The sequence below is a fragment of the Phaseolus vulgaris genome, chromosome 1, assembly GCF_051622355.1.
Source record: "Phaseolus vulgaris cultivar YP4 chromosome 1, ASM5162235v1, whole genome shotgun sequence".
Classification (NCBI taxonomy): Eukaryota; Viridiplantae; Streptophyta; class Magnoliopsida; order Fabales; family Fabaceae; genus Phaseolus; species Phaseolus vulgaris.
Window position 1 is genome coordinate 36,709,847 of NC_143498.1, and position 10,406 is coordinate 36,720,252.

At 34.7% G+C, this 10,406-nt stretch overlaps 1 long non-coding RNA gene and 1 pseudogene across 1 annotated transcript; both read left to right on the forward strand.

Annotated features, from left to right (window-relative positions):
• The first annotated feature begins 3,919 nt into the window (after nucleotides 1-3,919).
• On the forward strand, nucleotides 3,920-6,602 carry LOC137815855 (uncharacterized; annotated as a pseudogene).
• Nucleotides 6,603-7,712: 1,110 nt separating this feature from the next.
• LOC137816142 (uncharacterized) lies at nucleotides 7,713-9,303 on the forward strand. Its single transcript, XR_011081769.2, has 3 exons — nucleotides 7,713-7,878; nucleotides 9,026-9,088; nucleotides 9,187-9,303. It is a non-coding gene; the product is annotated as an uncharacterized LOC137816142 (long non-coding RNA).
• Nucleotides 9,304-10,406: the final 1,103 nt, after the last annotated feature.

Here is a 10,406-nt window from a genome sequence, read left to right on the forward strand (position 1 = left end):
AAGATATGTTTAGTTTTGATTTTTAAAAATAATGTTATCTCTTCTGTTATATATTTCTGTTATACATTTAAAACATTTAAAAATAATGAAATAATATATTTTTAAATTTTTAAAATAATGAAATAAAATATAAATCTAAGAATAAAATTGAAATAATATTATATGGCAGTTAGAAGGGGAATTCCCTTTATATATAGGTATAGATGAAATGGAACATATGATTAATGACTTGAGTTGTTGACGAGTTTAACTTTATTTTGATTTATGTTTAATTTGGCTAAAGTATGTTGTGTTGAATTGTTGATGACTACCTTTTTATCGTGATTTATGTTTATTGTGATTGGACAATTTAATTTTTGTTATTGAGCATATTATTTTTTAAATTTGGATGGCAGTAGCAGGACCTCCCAACAACTCTGTATGCAATTTTAAAGATTAATATGTACACCCTTGAGAGTAGTAAAAAAGCTCAATTGCATCAAAGTTAGAGTGTAAGAGGCAAATAGAATATTCCAGCAACTATGATGGGATCTAAGTTAGGCCCTCATACAAAATATATACCATACGATAATAATTGATTAGAGATGTATCTCCCTTCACTGTTTCATAATAGACTTCCTCCACTAGTTATTTGTAACACCTTTTATGATTAGTCTGGATAATCTTGATTTAGCTTTTATTTTACTATATTTGCTCTTTGTTTCTAGTATAAGTACCAACACTCAAAAGGCTATGTGTAGGGGACATAATTGCGTTGTCATATCCTGCATAATCTGTTGCATGGAATTTTACCATCTGAGGAGTTGATGTTGATAAGACTTTCCATTGGCTTCAATGAACTTGCACTGTTAGATTACAAAAATAGAGACATACCCAATTAATTTCTTTATATCGTTGATATTTCCTTACATTTTTATTGTAAAAAAAAAGCAAAAGAAAGAAAGAATTTTAAAAAAAAGAAAGTGGCAGGTCAACCCCCTAACCCAACAATCCATCTTATGATGAGATGAGTATCAATTTCAGCCCATATAACTTGTTGAGTTAGTCCCGACTCGACCTAATTTTTGCGGGCAAGCAGCCGATTGAGCCAAAATGGGTCGGGCTGGCCCATTTTATCACCCTATCTTCCAATGTTAAGGTAATTCATACACATACTTGAGTTTGATGTACAAACTTCCTTTAGCTTTTATTATACTAAATTGTAATTTATGTGATTAAATCATCCGTGAAGCATAAAATATATAATTTTCTTAATTGTTTTTCATGTTTAATACATCGATCCTTACTACTTAATATCATCTCACCTCACTGCATATTTATGCATATGACACATTAATAATTTGAGCAATCTTGCCCCATTTGAGCAACTCCAGAGAACAAATTTGGTTTTGTCTTTTCCTCATTCAAACATTGTTTAAGTCTTTCTCACTTGAGTGAAATGGTTGTTGGATTTCTTTAAACAAGTTCAATAACACAATAACATTGTTCCACTAGTGTTTGAATGATCATGCCATCACTTGAGCGCTACAACGAAGTTGCATCTCAAAAGTTCCAGAACACATGCATTATCACTATGCTTTTCTGCTTTTTGTCTAAGTGATTAAGCTATATTTTTTAGTGTACTTTTTCATAGCTACAAGCTTACACTTAAGTGGTGAAAATAATTATTACACTTAATTTGAGCGGTAGGCCACCACATAAGCAATATCATCTCTAACACTACAAGAAATTGCTTATTTAGCTGCAAAAAAAAGCGAAGGTCTTAGGTCGATACTAAATAGTATCAAATAAGCCTTCGCTATTCACAAAATTCAAATAAAATGTGAGAAAGCGTGGGTTATACCCACGCAAACTTTAAAAAAAAAGTTGCGTGGGTGGAACGGCCACTATTAAAAGTATAAAAATAATAAAGATTTAAATTTTTGAAGGTTTAGCCCACGCTAAACATTTTAAATTAAATTTAAATACATAATTAAATTTCGAAGGTGAAGCCCACACAAACAATTAATTTTTGTTTATTTGAAAATTCTTAATTGTTAAGGTTTTGAATAATTTGAGAAATTTTTAAACTCTTTTTCAGAGGTGTGCATTTCATACGGGAGAAGTCATCGTTGTTCATAGCCTTCAGCTTGAGCGTGAGCAGCGTGCCACTGTCGTTCATACAGAGAGGGGAGTAGTCACCGTTAACACTTGAGCTTGAGTAGCGTGCCATCGTGATTGAGTAGCCGTGCCACCGTGATGGAGTAGCCGTGCCACCATGAGAACGCAAACGGAGTCTCCGCGGTTTTGCCCTAGGTTTTCATCTCGATTCCTTTCTTTCTGTGCTGTGTGTAATTTTATTTTTGATTCCTACTCTTAGTTTTGCCCTAACATTGTGTTATTGATTTTCAATGATTCTCAGTGATTCTTGCCCTAACACCTTAAATTTTGCATGCATTCTCATGGTACCCCAATAATTTGTATAAGTTGTGGTGAAGGTAAACTTAATATTGTTGCCAAAATCATAAAATCCACCAGTAAGGGTCCCCTGTTTTTATTACTAGATTCACTGGCCTTGTCTCTGTTTTTATTAGTTTTGTTTTTTTGGACACGGTTGGTGGTATGTAGTTCAACAGTTCGAATATTACATTAGGGATTCACTGGCCTTGTCTCTGTTTTCATTAGTTTTGTTTTTTTGACATTGCCCGTGGCATGTAGTTCAACAGTTCGACACCATGTTTATGTCAGCACTTGCTCAGTTTGGATATTCATAAGCTGGTTAAACAATAGTAAATGATAAGTTAATTAATTAGAATTAGGTTTATATTTAGTTACATATCATTTCTTAAGATTGAGGTTTAATGCTGAAGAACTTTCCTCCAGGAAGCAAAATAGCTAGATTTGGAAGAAAAATGGCTATTATTGTCTCCAACTTTGTGAGATTCTGTCATGATTGGGGAAGGTGTTATAAGAACAAACGTACTTTTAGTATTTTAATTATACACTTTTAGTTAAAATTAAATTTTAACTCACGCAATAATCTCAACACATTAAACTTGATTAGCACTGATTAACTAAAGTACCTATCTTTTGTTTACTTTTAACTAGCTGAATTTTGTATACCTTGAACAGTTAGTTATATATCATTGAAAATACAAATATCTATGATGCGAAAATTCTGTTAGTGAAAGTTACTAAAATAAGTATTGTTGGTAGTGAGTAAAACCAAGATTTTCTTAGATTGGCATTAGATTAAGAGATATTTCCATGATCGGAAGTTGTGGACTAATCACTTGCGGAAATAGCAAAGAATAAAGTGTTAACGGAAAAATCTTCAACAAATGCGCTTTATCAATATTTATGATTTTTTATTTATTTATTTTCCCATCATACCATGCCTTATACCAGTTCTTATCGGTTTTTGCACAAATTGGATGTAATTTGGTTTAGGTATCTTAAAAGTGAAAGAATTCACGGTTTCTTTCATTTGTCTAGTGATCAAGAATTCACGGTTTCTTTCATTTGTCTAGTGATCAATTCATTCTTGATCCAACATGTGTTTCATATTTTGGTAAAAATATCCTTACTATCAAGTTCATTACAAACTGAATTGTGATATGATATGATAGTTGTTCCTGCTAGGGAGATGGGACCTAGAGAACTATTGAAGTCTTCTTCTCCTTCCTTCGGTCGGTCAGGTGACATGGGTCGGCCATCGGCCATATTCTGGTGGTCTTCGGTCGTCTCGGCCAAGTCTTCTAAGGTCTCGGCCAAGTTCCCCTGGTCTCGGTCAAGTGGACTCAGCCTCGGTCAGCCAGGTGGGCCTCGGCCTCGCCCATACCGGTACAATAGTTTTGTTTGATAATTCTTATATATCACTACTCATAGAGCGGTATTATATTGGCTAATAATTTATTCACTACTATATACATATATTCTATGCAGAAAAATGGATCGAAGTTGGATTTATGAACGACTTGATCCTTCAAGGAGACTTAGCAAACAATTCATTACTGGAGTGAGTGAATTTGTTTCAAAGGCAATTGATCAAACTTTTTATACTTTAGAAGGAGGGATAAGGTGTCCTTGCATAAAGTGTCTATGAGAAAATTCTTCCACCATCACATGTGAGGGCTCATTTGCTACGATATGGTTTTAAACCTAACTACACAGTTTGGGTTCAACATGGAGAAGAGATGTCAATTGAGGACAATGTTGGTTATGCATCCAGTAGCCATGGAAGAACGAAACCTGTTGATAACATTGGTTCAATGACTAATATGTTGTATGATGCATACATGCAAGAAGTAGACATAACAAGTCATTATGATCACATGGACACCGACGATGAATATGTAGAAGAGTCACCTAATGCAAAGCCCAAAGGTTTTATGATATGTTAGCAGCTGCAAATGAACCCATTTATGATGGTGCCACCGGGTCAAAATTATCAGTAGCCATCAGACTACTAGCAGCTAGAACGAATTGGCATACACCTGAAAAATGTTTAGACCATTTCATAAAATTGTTAGTTGATGTAGCTCCCAAAGATAATTGCATACCAAAGAACTACTACAAAGCTAAAAAAATTGTGTCAAATCTTGGGTTGAAAGCCCAAAATATTGATTGTTGTGAAGCGGGATGCATGTTATATTACAAGGATGACAACCTTTTAATTGAATGCAAATTTTGTCATCTTCCTCGATATTTTCCTCCTAAGGGTGACAAGGGAAGATACAAACAACTTCCAAGGAAGAGAATGTTTTATTTGCCAATCATCCCAAGATTACAAAGACTATATGCATCAGTAGAATCTGCTAAGCAAATGAGATGGCATTTTGAAAACAAAAAAGAAGATGGCATACTGCGACATCCATGTCATGGGGAAGCTTGGAAGCACTTAGATAAGATATATTCAAATTTTGCTATTGACCCACAACATGTGAGACTTGGTTTATGTTCCGATGGGTTCACTCCTTATGTCCAAGCTTCAACATCCCCATATTCTTGTTGGTCTGTATTTCTTACTCCTTATAATTTGCTCCCTGAAATGTGTGTGACCAAACCATACATGTTTGTAACTTGTCTCATACCTAGCCCAAGTAACCCAACTAAAAAAATAGATGTATACTTGCAACCTCTTATTGATGATCTTAACCAATTGTGGAATGAAGGTGGAATGAAGGTGTAATGACATATGACATCTCTACAAGAGAAAACTTTGTCATGCGAGCTTGCTTGATGTGGAAAATCAATGATTTTCCAACTTATGGCATGTTGTCAGGATGGGGGACTAAAGGGAAATTAGCATGTCCCCGTTGTATGGAGGACACAAAAGCTTTTACATTACCACATGGTGGTAAAAGTAGTTGGTTTGACTGTCACCGTCGATTCTTGCCTACCGATCATCCATTTAGGAGAAGCAAGAGGAGATTTACGAAAAATAGGATTGAGTTGGATGGGCCTCCTAATTTCCTAAATGGAGAGCAATTGTGGGAATTTATTCGAGACTTTCCAAAGGTGACTGATGGTCCATTTGATACCTTATTAGGGTATGAACAATATCATAATTGGACAAAAAGATCAATCTTTTGGGATTTGCCATATTGGAAACACAATTTGCTAAGACACAATCTTGATGTCATGCACATTGAAAAAAACTTTTTTGATAATGTCTTCAATACTGAGATGGATGTTAAAGATAAAACAAAAGACAATCACAAGGCAAGAATGGATGTTGCTGAATTTTGTGGACGTGGTGACTTGGAATTGGTTCAGTTACGAAATGGGAAGTTAGGAAAGCCAAAGGCAAACTACACTTTCACAAAAAAAGATGCAAAATCAATTTATAAATGGATTACAAAATTAAAAATGCCTGATGTATATGCCTCTAACATTTTCAGGTGTGCAAACACTGATAAAGGGAGTATGCATAGTATGAAAAGACATGATTGTCATGTCTTCATGGAGTGTTTACTACCAATTGCATTTCGTTCATTACCAGAATTTGTTTGGAATGCGATAGCAGAAATAAGTCGATTTTTCAGAGATTTATGTTGTAACTCTTTGAGGATGAATATTTAATTCAAATGAAAGCGAATATTTCTATTATTATATGTAAATTGGAAAGAATCTTCCCACCAGGTTTCTTTGATTTAATGGAACACCTGGTTATTCATCTTTCTACTGAGACAATACTTGGTGGTCCTGTCCAATACAGATGGATGTATCCATTTGAAAGGTAATCACCCAATCCTCAGTTTTATTATTCATAATTATTGTTCAATACTTAAAACTTGATATGTGGTGTAGGTTGATGAGAAATGCAAAACGATAAGTGGCTAATTTAGCAAGGGTAGAAGGTTCAATATGTGCATTCTACTTACACCGTGAAATAACTTATTTTTGTTCTCATTATTTCCAACATGTAAGCTTGTTGTCAAATACAAGTTTGAGAAATGATCCTCGGACTAGTTCAAATGAAGGAGTTGAATCAACATTGTCCGTTCTCAACAAATGTGATCGTCCTAGTGGATCATGCAAAGAATATTTGCTAAATGATGATGAATATCGTTCTACATATCCCCATCAATTGCAATGAAGTTAAACCAATACTTGAGTAAGTTAACAACAACAGAATTTGTATTAATTACGTTTAAATTGCAGTTTATGACTAATTACTTATTTATTTCAAGATTGTTCTTACAAGTTAACAACAACAACGAAGAGGGTTCAATGAATATACATAGACATTTTCCAGAATGGTTTAAAAACTACGGAAGTATTATTTAATTTAACAACTAAGTAAGTGTTACTTAATTTAACAACTATGTAACTATTTCGTAGGTTTATGATGAGAGGAATAGGGTGATTTTCCCAAACATGAAAGCATTAGCTTGGGGACCTAATTCATCTACAACATCGTGGAACATATACTTTGTTAATGGATACAAGTTCCATACAAAGTCATGGAGTGAAAGTAAGAAAACCACAAATTGTGGGGTGCATGTAAAAGGTGTAACAGAAGGAGGACAAGATGACTTCTTTGGCGTCATCAAACATATTTATGAATTAGAATATCTTGGTTTGAGTAAGAAGATTCCTCTTTTCTTTTGTGATTGGTTTGACCCAACCAATGATAGAGACACCAAAGTTCATTCAGAATATAACATTGTAGAAATCAAGATGAGTGGAAGATATATTCCATATGATCCCTTCATTCTTCCACAAAAAGTAAGACAAGTTTACTATGTGCCTTATCCAAAGATATGTAGGAACTTGCGTGGTTGGAGCGTGGCAATCACAACAAAACCCCGAGGTCATGTTGAAGTTGATAACATACAAGATTATTTACCTTATCAGTTTGATGAAATGCCTAATGTGTTACCAATTAGTAGAATTGAGGAAGTAGAAGGCTTAGCTGACACATTAATTGTTGAACTCGTCAATGATGATGTTATGAAAACAGTATGTGATGATGATGATGATGAAGATGAGGTCAATGAATCAAGTCAAGATGATGAAAAACATGATGACAATGACATGGACAATTGAGACTTTGAATAGCTTCTTGCTAATTAAGTAACATCTCTAAATAACTTATTCAGCTTTGTACCTCTTGTTCCCACCGAAACTGAAAGTTATTATATAAGGTTGGAGATCCATTGATTTTTTAAAATTGATTTATGTTTAAATTACACTTACTAAGGGACTAGTACCAGTGAGGAGTGGATCGTGGAAAGCTCATATGGGCATGTTATTGTCGCATGCATTCTATGGTGGCTACCATGTAATCACCAAAGTGGCCCTTAATGTTGGGGTGAACCAACTAGTTTTCTGCTTCTACAGGGATCTCCTTGCCTTCACTGTTCTCGCTCCTCTCGCTTTTTTTCTTGAAAGGCGTGCACTTTTTCCCTCTCCTTCAATCCTAACTCATATGCTATAGTGGGGATGAACTATCTAATTAGTGCAAAACTTTTCTTGACAATCACAAAGGAATTTGACTTTTTAACGGTAAGTATTTTAAGAATAGGGAAATTTTTTATTTCTTACCTGTGTAGAAATTCTGAAATGACAATTAAACTGAAAAAGGCAATAAAAGTGTCTTTTTCTTTAATTTGTTTTCTTCATCCCTGTTTTATGCAAAAATTTAAAGATGTTGTACATATTGTTCGTTCGCATCTTGCCTTCAACTTTTATTGATTGGTAGAAATTTGGAATTTTTTAGAAGGCTTTACACGGTTGGATCGGATGCTTTAAGCCTTAAAACACCTTTGGTACTATTTACTAAGCATATTCCAATTTGGGCAGTAGCATGTTCCTAATTGTTAAAGATGTATTGTGTGTTTTTATCTAAATGGCTAACCTTTTGGAAATAGTTGGTTCATGAATACTATTGGAGCAATTATGACCAAAGGGTGTACGATACAATCTTGCATCCCTCATTTTTTCTAATTAATTGTTTAGTTTAAGCACAAATTGCGTGATAGGACATGCTAGAGAAATAATACAAAATCATTCTTGAGTTTTCATCTGAACACATGCTAGAGATGTATATGTTCGGTTAAAGGTTAAAATGGGGAAAATTGAATTTTAATGTCAATGACAGAGAATCTTGCTTCCTAATTTCATGCTTTGGAAAGTGTGAACTCCCATTAGCAAAGCAAACTCCCAAACACCTGTGATAGTTGGTTCATGACACTAATTTTATGAAAGTGTAATCTGTAGTATATTGATATTTTTTTTCTTTCTGCTAAGTTAAAGCATTCTTGGTATTTAACTGCTATCAATTGGCTTATCCTTGTTTGAGGTTCATAATCATCATCCAAAATTTCTTGAAATATTCTACTTATGCTTGTCTACTGGTAATGGTTCCAGGGACTTATGATGACCTATTTTTTCACATTTAACTAGATACACTGTCAAACTTTAGAAGTGGAATTTAAACCTGAAACTTTTTTGTGCTCTCTTATGAGTTGGGATAGTAGTTTCTTTATTTCTGACATGTGAGTATCCTAATTATACATTTTTATCATACTGGTTGTAGACGGACTAGACCGCCCATCACAAAGAAGCTATTGATGTCATTCTTCTTTCTTGGATTGACCGGGTAAGATTTCTTTCTATATTCACTTATTTCTTATTTTTGTGGTATATGAATGCTATATTGCAGCATAATATTTTTTTCTCTCCATGATTTATTATCAGGGTATTTGGCAACCAGCTTTTGTTTCTTATAGGTTTAAGTTATACTAATCCAACTTATGCTGCTGCTGTACAACCAACCATTCCAGTCTTAACATTTATGTTTACTTTGATGATGGGGTCAGTTTACATTTATGTTTGGGGAAGTCATAAAGAAACCATAAATTATTGGTCTTGATCAGAGTTTTGTTCCAATTTTCCAAGGTCGCCAGAGTGCATGCAGTAATCAAACTAATAATTCAAGAAAAATCTCATTTTTATTATTCTCATTCATACCCTTTTACAGCATGAAGGAGAAGTCTGTTAAATCTCAGGTTATCTAGATACACAAGTATAAAATTGCAAATTAATTGTTAAAGTTGACTTGGTTTTGATGTTTATTAGCTAGTTCTCCCAAGTTCAAACACTAAAAATCAGTTCCACTGTTTTTTATAATCATGCAAAACATGTCTCCAAGTAACATTATACGTTAAATTGTTTCCACTCTCTTTTTTGTGATCAAATTAAATCAGATTATTATGCTTTCTTTTTTTATGATGCTATTTTTTTTTCCAGGAAAAATGCCTAGGACTAGAGGAAGGGATGGTTTTGTTATCAGATATAACAATGCTAGGCGTGGAGTTCACACATCTATGCATGGCCATCTTGCAATAGAACTAGGGTCCATTCCTTATTCTGGCCCATCACCCCAATCCCGGTTTCCTCAATCCTTCAAGCCCTCTTCCTCCACCCCTTCTTCTTCTTCAACCCCTTCTTCTTCTTCGTCCCCTTCCTCCTCAACCCCCTCCTCATCCTTTCGTTCTACAGTGCGACAGGACAATGTTCCTCCTTATACCTCTCGTATTATACCAGTCCTGTCACCCGTGGCTCCAACAGTCCAATATTTGTCTACTCTGACACTCTTTCCCACTTACAGTCCATTACAGTCCACATCTACTCCCTCATTAGTTCACTTCTCTAGTACTCCATCCGTTCATGTGACTCCTCAAATTCTAGTGCAACCCACTCTTACATTAGTTCAGCCCACTCAGGCATCAGTGCAACCCACTCATACATTAGTTCAGCCTACTCAGGCATCAGTGCAACCCTCCCCTGATACGCCAGTACAACCTACGACACACCATGATATCCCTGATGAAGAACATGATGGTAGTGGGAGGGTCATCATTCGACCAGTGGGTAAAGGGTAAGTTTATTATAGCATTGAACTTTATTGTTAATTG